The sequence below is a fragment of the Homarus americanus genome, unplaced genomic scaffold (assembly GCF_018991925.1).
Source record: "Homarus americanus isolate GMGI-L3 unplaced genomic scaffold, GMGI_Hamer_2.0 scaffold46833, whole genome shotgun sequence".
Taxonomy (NCBI): Eukaryota; Metazoa; Arthropoda; class Malacostraca; order Decapoda; family Nephropidae; genus Homarus; species Homarus americanus.
Window position 1 is genome coordinate 1077899 of NW_024756349.1, and position 14980 is coordinate 1092878.

Below are 14980 nucleotides of genomic sequence, written 5' to 3' on the forward strand. Positions count from 1 at the left end.
TCTCCTCTGTTAGTATTCTTTCTAAGTCTTTTTCAAACGTGTATTTGTCAAGTTTCTCATGCTTTTGTGTCTCAGTCTTTTCTCTCATTTACGTGTCTCAGTTTAGGTTTGGTTAGTGTCAGTCTTTTATGTCTCATTTTAGCTGAATCTTTCTCAGTCCTTGGTTTCAGTCTTGTGTTTTCTTTTGTTCTGTCTTGTTTCTCAGTTTTCAACCATCATCTCTCAGAATAACTTTACTCTCTATCCTCCTGCTTCTCTTCCTACTCCTACTCCTCCTCCTCCTCTTCCTCCTCCTCCTCCACCTCCTCTCCACCTTGATTTTCTGCTTTTATTCTGAGATTTTCTTTAGGTATATCTTTTTACCTTACATCCTATTCCCTTTTCCACGTTAAACCTCTTCTTCTCCTCCTCCTCCTCATCTTCTTCTTCCTTTTCCTCCTTTCCCTTTTCTTCCTCTCTCTTAATCCGTTCCTCTCTCTGTCTTAATTCCCATCTCTTCCCAAGTGATTATAATCTTAAGTTTATTCTTTTTCTACCCCCCCCTCTCTCTCTCTCTCTCTCTCTCTCTCTCTCTCTCTCTCTCTCAGTGTCTCGGATGTCAGCAGGTTATCCCTTCCATCTCTCCCTTTACCTTTACCTGCCCTCACCTTCCTACTCTTCCTCCTACTAATGTCTGTTTATAGGATTACATTAATTAGTGGTTAATTCAGTTCATCACAATTCCTCTCAAGATTAATACAACGGCTGGATGATCAAGTCAATAAATGGGATTAATTGTCTCATAAGGGAAAAAAATTATAGACGTTGGGAAATGTATTCTTGAAAAAAGGTAGAAAATAACAATGTAGTGACAACAATAATAATTTGTTGTAGTTGAATGTGGGTGCGCCAAGTCCGTAGACTTGCTAGTGATAATGGAAGGGGTAGGAATGACCTATAAGCAACAACGAAATATTTATACCCAGGAATATCTCTACTGCAACACTACAACTACAACAAATACAATGACAACAACAATTACAACAGCAACAACAACACCAGTAATAACACCACCACCATCAGTAACAACAATATCACCACCATATTAATACCAACAATAATAACCCCAGCCTCTATAACAACACACTGTAACCACCAGTCGACCACTCTTGAGTTGTTAAAAGAATATTCCTTTGGATAGTTCCGATGAAAACGTGTCTACAAATTATATTATATTTTTTTATCCGATATTTTGCTCAGAATTTGTAAATATTTCATTCAGAATAAAATGCTGAACTCACTGCTGAATGTATATAATTTTTTTTGTGTGTCCATATTTCTGAAGTTTTATTTATTTATTTATTTATTTTTTTGCATTTTTGGGGCATTATTTTGTTTATTTTTTAATTTATATAATATGCGGTTTATTTTGTGTTATTGTTTCTGTGTTTTAACTTGGAGTTATTTTATGGTTAAGGACACAAAATACGTTATTATAATTTCAGTATTGTATTATTTTCTATTTTCGTATTATCTCCGTTGATATTATTATTATTAATTACTGAAAAGCATAAAAAAGAATTAGTATTATCGATAAATTAAATAAATAAGAAATACAATTAATTTGAATACGTTTTTATATAAGACATATTACTTTTGAGTGAGTCAATAAAATAAAATCAACAGATTATAATTCAATGGGTTTCGAACCGTAAAGTGAACCACCGAACCGCTGTCCCACATCTTGGTTCGTCTCGCATGACACCCGAAATGGCAATATTATGCAAACGTAACTTTATCACATCATAAACGCAACATCACTCACAACATTACCATCAATATGAAATAAATATCACAGTTTGGTATGTATGAAGGGTCTGGTCACACCCCTCCCCCTACACCCCATCACTGGTGCAAAATCTACTCGTAAAACTTCCTTGTTAAACCAACCTGACTGTACAAATGTCAAAACCATAAGCCAGTCTGAGTCAATCTGAACCATTTTCTTAGGTAACTCGAGAGAAGGTAAGGTCACTGAATTTTGAATCATAATTACAGATCAAGGTGTTTTGTAATGCACAGCAGAGAGACAGACAGACAGACAGACAGACAGACAGACAGATGGATGGACAGACAGAAAGACATTTAAGCAAAAAAAAAAATATTACAAACAGATAAATAGCCTGTGACCATCATTCAGACAGGAACACAGAACACATCAATAACCAGGCACAGCAAATATGCCAGAGTAAAACAGACAGATACCAACAGAAAACACACAGACAGTCAGATAGACAGACCAGACATAACAAATTGATATAGAAGCAGACCAATAGACGAACAGGAACAAAAAAAAATAAAAGATATATGAAAACCTTACAGACGACCATACAGACAGAAACACACACACACACACACACACACGTTACAAGCGGACACCAATATCGATGCCCCCAACAAACACCCGAGAGACACAGGGGGACAGACAGTTTGGTGCATCTAGCGATATCGTCTGAGTTTGTCGATCATCTGTACCAGCAAACTACTACTACGCCTCTCGCCCGATCTCCTCCCAGGCATGTTAGATGTTGCCTGAAAATACGAGAGGCAAAAATTTCTTACTGAACGTTTGGTTTGCAATATGCCATGTTGTGTGAGTATATTTCCGGAGGGACGCAGTGGAGGTATAGGAGGAGGCAGATAGTAACTTAACGGTGCAGTTTTTTGTGTGGAGTGCTTGTGTGTGATCGGTGCTGGGTAATAATAGTAATACCATAACCTTTAGATGATATTTATCAGATAGTATACAACCAGGAACGGAATATCATAAAAAATTTATTCTAACAGATCAAATTATATACAGTATCCTCTACGAATGAACATTTTGGCATTTATAGAACACAAATATTATTCCAAATTTGAGGGAATTAGCTAAATATTTATACAATTTATAAGGATTTGTGTATTTCATCGGGGCATGATAGCAGATAATTAAAATAACTATGTATGGCCTCTAAATGGTCAATAGTCGAGGAAAGGGTCTGTTTGACGATGATTGTGTGTGTGTCGGACTCAAAAACCCAATCCAGTCTTATAAACTTAACCCAGCCTTATAAACCTAACCCAACCTTACAAACCCAACCCAGCCTTATAAACCTAACCCAGCCTTATAAACCTAACCCAGCCTTATAAACCCAAGCCTTCCTCAGCTAACATAGCATAACTTCTTTCCTGTACTTAAGCTGAAATAATCCATAATTGCTGTCGTAAATGTAGGAGTATATATATATATATATATATAATTTTTTTTTTTTGCGTCTTAGTATATAATCCCTGCCATCAAAATGTACTCCAGTATTAATTTCACAAAGATGTAACGTATAATTCCATGGACACGGTACCTCCCCGCACACCCACCAACACGATACACCACCACACGTGGATGTCAGATACACACACTCTCTCTCTCTCTCTCTCTCTGTTCTACACCGTGAATTTTGTCGTTCTCAGGACTACACAATATTCTGGTTTTCGTCACTGTAAATAAAACTCTCTATATCACTAACAGAGCTCAGATTACATTGTTAGAAATTGTTAGAAAAGAATTTCAGGCTAACGTTACACACACACAAATTGTTCTTCATTACAGGTAAAATACAATCAGTATATAGATTGTCCTCACTAAATTTACAGTAACTTCAGATTGTCCTAATTGCAAAAATTATTAAGTTACCCTCATCATAAAGACACTACATAATATATTCCTTACAAAGACACTCAGGTTGTTTTCATTATTATAAAAAAAAACAGAACAGCTAAATCCCACAAACACACAGACTTTAACTATGTTTATTATTGTTTAACAAAGGTAATATTCCCAGCAGTTACTCTGAAATGTATATTGTGCTCAAAACAAAAGCTAACTTCATCCAGCAGCCTTGACAAACAAACCACTTGAATAAAACATTTATGTATTTTACTGAGAAAAAAATAACTCCTCACGGTTTACTCACAGCAAACAAATCTTACAGACAACTTGTAAACAAACTTGACTCTTCTTGTCTACTCAAAGAGTTAAACAATGTTATTTTTCCTTTTATTTTTGAAGTTTGGAAACATGAAGACTGAAAAATTTTCTTAATGATTATTTAGTTTTAAGATTCTGGGTTTAATAAGGAACAGAGGAGCAGACGATGTGAGGGAACGAATAGGTTTTGTCCTATAGTGTTCTCCTTATAGTTGTTATACAAGGGAGGAATTATTGAGGCTTCTTTATAGTTTCTTCTGTCTAATATAAGATCTATTTTCTAGTTGTTATTTCTGTTTATTTCTATTTTAACCTAACCTAACTTTAGATCTATTTTCTAGTAGTTGTTATTTCTATTTTAACCTAACCAATGGGAAGAAATTATAAGTCAAAAGCTCAAAGCGGTTACCAATAAATGTTCATCTAAAGTAATGAAAAAAAAAACTTAAAAATCGGTAAATTCAATCAACTTGTGAGTTTATCTTAAGTACTGTCTGACAAATTGAATCTCAGGACCTTCTATCTGACGAACCACTTTGTTGAACAGAAATATTATTTGTTGAAGAGTCATATGTTTCCTTCCCTCTCTCCTCTACTGTGTGTTACTCTGATAGCCGTTCAAGAGACACACACCTAACCACGTTTCCGTATAGATTTCAATAACATATTATCAATAATTTCTATGTTGTTGTTCTTTTAATTTCCTTTCCATCATAATCACGTAATTCACACATTCATCTTACTAGTATCTCTCTCTCTCTCTCTCTCTCTCTCTCTCTCTCCTCCCTCTCTCTCTCTAAAATATTAATCATATTTCCTTTCATTCTTATTGTCAACTTTTTTTGTACCTGACACATTATATTTCTCCACCTTAGTTTTTGCTTCTCGTGTCTCGGGAAAACTTTACGTCAGATATCTTTCACATGTTTACCGTCTGTACTGTGACAGTTTGTTCCAGTCTTGTGTTCTTCACCTGGCGAGTCTTTGAAGTTATTTTTATATTTTGGTTATGGGTACTACTGCAGAGACAGCCCGAGATAGAGTTGATAATAGAGATAGAGAGAGAAAAATAGCCCAGCGTTTATTAAAGTCATTTTAAATCTACAATTCTTACCGATGTTATTACCAGCGCCTCAGTTCTCCCTCACACTCACTAAAACACTACAACTTTCTAGTTTTTTTTTGTACCGTACACAATAGTTTTCTCTAATGTGATTATTTCTATTTACTTTCAGTGTTAACTCAAGCCGTGGACGCAATACAATCAAGTACTTTCTTTAAAAATATATTTGTTCCCACTCAGTATAATTGTACAATCTGCTCTTACTTTATTTTTTTTCTCAAGAGTTATATTATATTGTCTTCAGTAATATTACAATATGTTCACTCGATATAGTTTAGTTTTCTTCGTTTCGTGTAATGCTATTTTCTTCACTTCGTATTGTCGTAATTTCTCTACTTAGTATAATATCATGGTATTCCCTGCACAGTATTGGTGTTAAGTATAATACACCCAGCATACTTCCTAGACAATTATTCTACTGCTGTTACCCTACGTTATACACCCAGCATACTTTAATATTGCTAACTCAGTATCTACGTATATTCTCCAGCAGTATAATCCTGTATTGTAGATGAGTGTAATGACAAAGTTCTTCACCCGGAATAATCCTATTTTCTACACTAATATAATTCGCCTGTTTCCTGTTAACATTCACTTAATGTTAGAGTCAACACCAGTTTATATAAATGTTCTGTACCTCTGTTTAATTCTATATTGTAGAGCCAGCTTGATCCTGTTAATCATAGTAGTGTCTGCTTGTTACTGTCGTCAAAAAGACTATAGTCTGCTTGTTACTGCCGTCTATAATACTATAGTCTGCTTGTTATTGTCGTCGATAATACTATACTACTATATTACAGTCAATATTCTGGTTCTTGTTGTTCTAAGGACTGTCTTCTTCAGGGACTGGCAGTATTCTGGGAGGAGTGAATGTTATTAAGAATATAGTCTTAGAAAATCATATTTAGGCATGTATCTTGGTTGGGCTAAGGTCTTTATTTCAGGTTATTCCACTAAATTTATGCTGATAATTTTTTCAATGTATGTATTCATTTATATATTTGTTTCGTGTACTGTATATATGTTTCTCCAGCTTTATAATTCCCAGAAAATATCTACTTTCTATAGCCATTCAAATTAAGTATGAAAATTTATCCCAATTTCTCGAAAAATATTAGAATAATTCTGTTAATGTAAAAATTGAGTAGTCCATTAGGATACAAGATTAAAATACACATCAAAGCGATAATTCGGAATTGTGTGTGTGTCTGTAATCCACTCCAGTGATGGTTTAATACTTTGGGAGAAACGACCAACAAATACCCACTCATTCAACCAGATAACAAGGAAAACAAAAACACTAAACACAGCAATAACAAAAATAGTAAGTTAACAACGAAAAACAGCACAGTTAAGTCAATAAGGAACACTTTTATCCACATTAGAAAATACAAAACTAACAAGAAATAAATTACCAATGAAAAACAATAACGTTAACTTACTGCCAAACACTATTGTACACGTCAGAAGACACCGATTTCCATTCATGATTGATTTGAGTCTCAAGTGAACTCAAACAAAGATTTTCTTCATGACAACAAAGTATGGGATTTGAAACTTCTCTCGTAACTCATGAAACTGTTTGTTAGTTCAGGAACTATTGTTTGTACAGCTTTGCACACCCACGGCTCGTAAGATATAGAGGCAAAATTAGGTATGTCTACGTAAACAGATCCCAGAATACTCGCTAACGTCTTAATTGGTAAGAGGAGAGGGAGGGTGGGGGAGGAGGCATCTAAATTTGCCCCACGACCTTGATTTTTAACATAGCTGAAATCTGTATGTTTTTTTTTTTTAATCTGTAGTTAATTTTGGCCGCGGTACGACATACTGTAGATGGGCCAGTTCCTCCCCGTCACCGACTCTCCCACTGGTACAGCACATAATACTTCTTCTCCTCTTGAAGTATGACACACTAAACACATCGCCTGCTGTGTCTAGGTATAATCATAGGGTATTGTGTCATGGGGAACTGTTTAAGGTCATGGGGCACTGTTTAAGGTCATAGGGTACTGTTTAAGGTCATGGGGCACTGTTTAAGGTCATAGGGTACTGTTGAAGGTCATGAGGCACTGTTTAAGGTCATGGGGCACTGTTTAAGGTCATGGGCACTGTTTAAGGTCATGGGGCACTGTTTAGTCATGGGCACTGTTTAAGGTCATGGGGCTGTTTAAGGTCATGTGTTTAAGGTCATAGGGGTCACTGTTTAAGGTCATGTGTTTAAGGTCATGGGGCACTGTTTAAGGTCATGGGGCACTGTTTAAGGTCATGGGAACTGTTTAAGGTCATGGGGCACTGTTTAAGGTCATGAGGCACTGTTTAAGGTCATAGGGTACTGTTTAGGTCATGGGGTACTGTTTAAGGTCATAGGGTACTGTTGAAGGTCATGGGGTACTGTTTAAGGTCATGGGCACTAAGGTCATGGGGCACTGTTTAAGGTCATAGGGAACTGTTTAAGGTCATGGGCACTGTTTAAGGTCATGTGTTTAAGGTCATAGGGTACTGTTTTTAGGTCATGGGGTACTGTTTAAGGTCATAGGGTACTGTTGAAGGTCATGGGGCTGGGGTCATGGGAAAGGTCATGGGGCACTATTTAAGGTCATGGGGCACTGTTTAAGGTCATAGGGGCTGTTTAAGGTCATGGGGCACTCATGGGGCACTGTTAAAGGTCATGGGGCACTGTTGAAGGTCATGAGGCACTGTTGAAGGTCATGGGGCACTATTTAAGGTCATGGGGTACTGTTTAAGGTCATGGGGCACTATTTAAGGGCATGGGGGACTGTTTAGGTCATGGGTCACTTTTTCTTGGTGGGGATCAGGGGAAACTGAGGCTAAAGAAGTGGATGGGGGTTGGATTATGGGGAAAGAGAGGCATAGTAATGGTTGAGGCCAGCTATTACCCCATGAAGCTGACTTAGTAACTGCTAAGTGTCTCATTACAGAGTGGAAACTGACTTTGTGGGAGAGTGGGTTAATTTTTTTTTACCGAGTCGATTTGCTGTCAATACACTCTTTCGGCTGATGTCTTTTATTCTCTCCTTTTGTTTGTCTTTATGTTTGTGTTAGTCTTGTTTTGCGTGTTTTTTCTGTGTCTGTCTGTCTGTCTCTTTTATATTTGTCTATTTGTCTCTTTCTTCATCTCTCTGTGCCAGTTACCTAACCTAACCTAACCTAAGCTGTTCAACATCGGCTCACAGCTGCTCACAGCCAGGCAGCCATTGTTAAACAAGAGTCGTTTAATGACTGGGTGTTGACATGGCTGACTGGGAGGGACTGACTGGGAGGAATTGACTGACTGGAAGGGATTGACTGACTGAGAGGGATTGACTGACTGGGAGGGATTTGACTGACTGGGAGGAATTGACTGACTGGGAGGAATTGACTGACTGGGAGGAATTGACTGACTGGGAGGGACTTGACTGACTGGGAGGGACTTAACTGACTGGGAGGGATTGACTGACTGGAAGGGATTGACTGACTGGGAGGAATTTGACTGACTGGGAGGGACTTGACTGACTGAGAGGTACTTGACTGACTGAGAGGGGTTGACTGACTGGGAGGGACTGACTAACTGGGAGGGACTTGACTGACTGACTAGGAGGGACTATCTGGGAAGAAGTTTAAGGCGGTTATAACACCAAGAAGCTATACACAGAGATATGAACAAGCTGTCCATCACGATAAGGCCGTCATATGCAGCTGAGGGAACCCATTCGCTCCTTCCCTGGCAGTCTATTGTGTTCTTGCATCAGGTGTCGTTACCAACTCAGCCTTGCAAAGGGACGTGTTGATGACCAAGGAGGAAGGACATCCTAACCTTCTAGATATTGTAAACGAAAGACTTGACAATGATACTTAATACGTCTTGTCCTCAGATATAAATGATATTGAGGACTTAAGGCATAACTTCTTTGACAAATATAACCCTGAAGCTTTATATAAATGAGCAGAGAGCTTATAAACGTGTTACGTAATTGCTCTTCCATTACATACAAATTTATTCATTGATCTCTCCTTTTTGATAATTTACTTTCATGTTTATTGATTGATAACTGTTTTAAATTCGTTGAGAGAGAGAGAGAGAGAGAGAGAGAGAGAGAGAGAGAGAGAGAGAGAGAGACTAGCAAGAGCCTAATAGATAAATATAACATACAAATCAATATATTGAGAAAGTATTTCCTCCCTTGGCTAAATATCATAATTTCGTCTTTGAGGTGAACCCATCACACCACTTGCTCTGTCTTTCTCTAACTGTTGCCGGGAAGTGAAGATTGAAGCATTCCTGACACCCTCGTTTACATGCTACACACGACTCGGAAAACATTAATATTCATCTAAACTCGAATAACATTGTCATCTTCCTGTCGTTATTAGATTTTGGTTGGGCAGGATAAATTGATCACCGCTTGAACGGATGCAACACTCATCCATCCAGGCCGTAATCCGTTCGTATAAGTGGATTGGTGGATGACATAAGGATATATAGCCGACGGTGGATAGATATTTCTTTAAGTTAGGTTAGGTTAGTTTTATACTGTACATAATTAAGCTGACAGGTGAAGTACAATTAGTACTCACCTGATAATCGAAATTTCTCAATTTTTTTTCTAAGCCTAATGTTACCTTAACATTACTGTATTTATTATTATGAATATATGTTTACACTTCATCTAATATATATGTACGCGTTATTATGCATAGTTTATGAGCGTAATATGTAGATATATTTACATATCCCGTTCACTATAAATCTGAATACACCCCACGCGCTGAGGCTAAAATTAATATCATCAAGTTCGCAATAAACTTAACACAAACAAACCGATAATTATAGATATAACGAAGTTTAGAGATAGCGAATAAAATCTTCCGAACCAATTCACTGAAATTTGGAGAAAAAAATGCAGAAAATAATAATAATATATATCACATCATATGCGGTTTTCTTATTAATTACATTTAAAAACTCGAACGAATTAATGTACAGAGAATTCCACAAATATATTTATCAAATTTGTGTCTACTGTTAGAGTTCGCTTTCACAGCTTTTTGTCGACTTTTTTTAGGAAATGTGATGAAAAATATTCGAGCTGGGAGTCAAGTAACTGAGAGATATACTCAACACCAAAGAGTTAAAACTAAAGAAACTCGGTCTTTTATAGAGAGAGAGAGAGAGAGAGAGAGAGACCTCACAGGGTTCATGCGATTTGGTTCATCCGATTTAGTTCATCGTACCATTAAAATGGAATATAGAGCATCACCATACACTACCTCGGTTCATTTAAGTCCTTCTCTGGTTCAATTAAGTGGTACATGAGTTAAGTGGTTCATGAGTTGAGATAAGTGGTTTATGAGTTAAAGTGTTCATGAACTATGTGGGTTATGAGTTAAGTGGTTCATGAGTTGAGATAAGTGGTTTATGAGTTAAAGTGTTCATGAACTCTGTGGGTCATGAGTTAAGTGGTTCATGGATTGAACTAAGTGGTTCTAATTCGCCACTTGGCGAATGACAGTTTCACACCTAACGGATCCTCGATATAACGGACTTTTATCTTTATTATTGTTCATTAGATGAAGGGTTCAGATCCAATATACCCTCGATATAACGGACTCTCCTCTCCATACAGTCCGCTAAGTAGAGGTTTCGCGTGTAATTAACTCTCGATATAACGGATTCTCGTCTCCATGTAGTCCGTTAAATAGAGGTTTTTACTTTACTTTATTGCTTACTCCCTCTACCTACCACGATATAGCCTCGTAACTGGTGTAAGTATTGTATATATAAATAGCTCACTGAAAAACTCTAATGACAACAGACTGTGTTATTACAGTGAGAGAGATTACTTTACTGAACATATAGTCTTGCTCTTGAATATAAACGTGTATAGATAGTTTGTTGACTATATCTGACCTAACTCAAAGCCTATTGGTAATTGCGATGGGGAAAGATTACTTATGCCAATGAAAATAATATATATTGGTAAATGATTCTTATAGAGCTGGTTCTATTTACGTATACTGACAGACTGTGGGTGGGTGGGTGGGTGGGTTTAATGAATCAATCACTGTGAGGTGTCATTCTGTTTATACCTGAGGAATGAATATACCTGTTAAATATATCCGTGGTTCAGGGGAGAGGCGAACGGATTTTAGTAGTTAACTGTCTATTATAACATTGATTTAAATTAATAGTAAGCACCAAAGACTAAGATATTTTCATTAATTAGTCAACAAATATCACAAATTGACGGTTTTACGTTATTTGGTCACCACAAGAGAAGAAAAATAACATATTAAATACCAAGGAGGAGTAATTTGTCTCAAAACTACTTAACCATGATTACAGTCCGGATACAGAGAGCTATTTTAAGTGTTTCAATTTATTCTCAACACGAATAACAGGATTGTAAAAGATGGTAATATGTTTTGTCTTTTACTCTCTTTAATTGACATGCATACATACAAATACACACACACACACACACACACACACACACACACACACACACACACATACACACACACACACATACACACACATACACACACACACACACACACACACAAAAGACGAAATAGATTATTCTGTCTCAAAATAAATCTAACCACGAAATTACCAAGATGAAAAAAAATCATCACGGAATATATTTACCCAAGAAATAGCCAAGGCAGGGAAAAAAATAATCAACATCATAGGGAAACTTTACGCTCAGAATATCATGGCGGGGATTTTTTTCTTATTCTTAATTAAAAAAAAGAAAACAAAAGATATAATCCGCAAAATATTCCAAGTTATGTTTTTATTTTATTAGGAAGAAATTCAGCGTGGATTTTCAAGATTATTTTATTTTTATTTTTTATTTCATTTTCTTTTGGCCTGGACGTTTTAGCATCTGGGGTAACTTAATTTAGAGTAATATTAGACTCGGTTAAGTGACTTTTAAGTTTTAGTTAAGCTGCAGTTCGTGGGCCGGGTGAGTGGTTCTCCAATCCCCCAGACTGGTTCACTGGTTAAGATGGTGAACCTTCTGTATGGTTCTTTGGTTCACGTATGATAGATTTTTTTTATAAAGTACAATAGTTCGTCTGGTTCTATGCATTATATTTTCTATACTTGAGTACAATTACAGTGATACCTCACTATAACGGACTAAATGGAAGGGTAGTGTAAGTCCGCATCGAAATTCATTAGAAACCTTTATATAACGGACTCTACCAATTAGATTGATGTCCGTTAAATAGAGGTTTTACTGTACTGTAATATTCAATAAAGTTTTACATTCATAAAGAAACTTCCATTTCAAAACAATTTCGTTAACCAGTGTCAACCTCTTGAGCGGAGTATACCTGGAGAGCGACACTACCTAGCTGCCTCACAAGTCACTACCTAGCTGCCTCACAAGTCACTACCTAGCTGCCTCACAAGTCACTACCTAGCTGCCTCACAAGTCACTACCTAGCTGCCTCACAAGTCACTACCTCACTCTACAGAAATAAAATAATCTCTCTATAATCGATTGATTTGTCAATAAACTCTAGTTTTTTCCTTTTTTGTTAAATATTTCTAATAAAGTCATTATCACTCGGGAAATATGATGAACGTATAAAAGTTTGGGATTTCTGATTACATGTGAAAATTCAAGCAAAGATACGTAATATTTGCTTTATATCGCTACGAGAAAACAGTACGATATGATTACTTTGTATTTTATTTTCGTATATTTTATGTTGTTGATAGTTGTAATAAAAGATGGTTGTATTATCATCATTACCATCTACGCTAAAAAGTTTTATTGAGTTTTACATTACTGTTATATACAGCAGGTGTTTCAATAACCCGTAGAAGCCAGGTAACACAATGACGAAATCTACGTTTCCAACTTTAGTGCATCAGTTAAGCAAGAAATTATATCATTAATGTTTTAATCTTTAATCACACCATAAAGTTTAAACAATATTTCCAGAAACTTGCAATAAAATCCATAAATTAAAAAAATATATAAAAAAGAAAAGAAAATTCATGACCTCGTTCTATATATCACTTTTGTTGAGAATCAATAGATATTATTTCCTTTTCAGTTAACATTATGATTGAAACTAAAGACTTTTCAGATTATTATTTCTCGGTAACTGTATCACACGAGGTATTATGACTGACTTATGATTACTGCCCTCATTCTGTTAAAAAAGAACCTCATTAATACCTCACTATTACCCTGAAACACGAGAGAAAAGTTAATATTACAGTAATTTTGAAATATAATGTACATGATTACATAGCGAATATAAAAACTAAACTGTATATATTATTTTCACAACATTTTGAATTTCCATCACGTTTAAAAGACCTAAAAGTTTTATGCGTTATATATATATATATATATATATATATATATATATATATATATATATATATATAACTTTAGAGTCAAACATGAGAATAAAAACTCTCATTACAAATTAATGTCACACGTACAACTACAACATTTTCAGGCGGAGTTTAGTGTCTATAAAAAGCATATTTAACTTTTCTTTATTGGGGAGGTAAAGGCGGCGAGGCGGGCCACTTGGGCTAAAATACAGCCTGCATTATCCCACGTCGACTGGTCTAATACCATGATTCCCTCCTTACCAGGCTGGCAAAACTCTTTATTTACACAGACTAATTAATTGACGAGAGCAAACTGAAATATCTTTTTTTTTCTACTTCACTGAATGGAGAGAGCAAGAGAGTAAGTAAAAAGAGGGGGGTTGAGGAAAGGAGGGGGTGGAACACAGAGAGAGAGAGAGACTACAAGGTGAGCTCTTACCTTAACAAGAGTTCTCTGGCTGAGGTAAAAGTACCCTTGAGCCGCCTCTCATGTTCCTCTTGACGCCTTAATAAGCAAGACTCTGAGTCGCTGCAGATTACCAGAATTAAACGGATGAAACGATTTTCTCACCGTTTTCTTAAGTCATTTTTGTTCTTATAATATTCATGACAATCCTTCTTTTATCAATGACAAACAAAGCCTGATTTGCGACTGATTATTTATGCTGTGTTTCTGAATTTGCACCTCACGCAAAAAGTTCCTTTGACACTAACACTAACGTGTATTAAATCCTCTTGGAAGATACACACTTCAGCGAATATAATAACTTGATAAATTCTAAGTTTATAACCTCTATTAACCCGTTCTTTTAACACACAATTAGTTAACAATCATCAACAATCATGACGGGACGAGCCGCTGCTAAGCCTATCTGGTGGAACGACTCAACACGAGACTGTCCCTAAGCGCGCGGTGTTGACGCGGACGGTGGGCGAAGGGCTCCGTGCCTCACCGCTGCTGCCGGCACACTACCAGCTCCCCCGTCGCGTCCGCCCGCCTGCCCCAACCTCCACTGGCGGGCGGCCTGGAGGTGTCGCCTCCCGAGAGGAGGCACGGAAGGAAGAAAGAAAGAAAGACTATAGAAGGATGCTAGGGAAGGGACACCGCCTAGGAAAAGCCACGGCTAGGGAAATAAGCCCCTGGGAGCCTGGCTAAGAGAGGAATACGACCTAGCTATAGCACACACGGTCTTCAGATGAAGGACTTGTGTTAAGGAGTTACCGGAGTGGGAAGAGCTCATTGGGAGGTTTATACACCACTCGCTGAAGGATTATTTTGATAACTTTCCAAGGTAGGGACGACTGCGTAAATGATCTTAAAGCTGCTGGATTTTGATTGTTGCTAAGACATGAAGGAGGTTCTGTGGAGACTATAGAACTGAAAGTAGTTCTTAAAGCTATTCTTAACACGAGAATGTAGCTTACCATTCCGCTAAAGACAAAAATACTTCTTGTTGGATCAAGAGCAATGCCCCCAAAT

The 14980-nt window shown here is 36.8% G+C and overlaps 1 protein-coding gene across 2 annotated transcripts in view; it reads right to left on the reverse strand.

The window, feature by feature from the left end:
• LOC121856768 overlaps positions 1–14453 on the reverse strand; it is a 50023-nt gene extending 35570 nt beyond the window's left edge. For both annotated transcript variants that reach the window (XR_006087049.1, XM_042352459.1), the window contains exon 1: positions 13940–14453. The gene's annotated coding sequence lies outside the window, so the exon portion shown is untranslated. The remainder of the gene's footprint in view (positions 1–13939) is intronic.
• Positions 14454–14980: the final 527 nt, after the last annotated feature.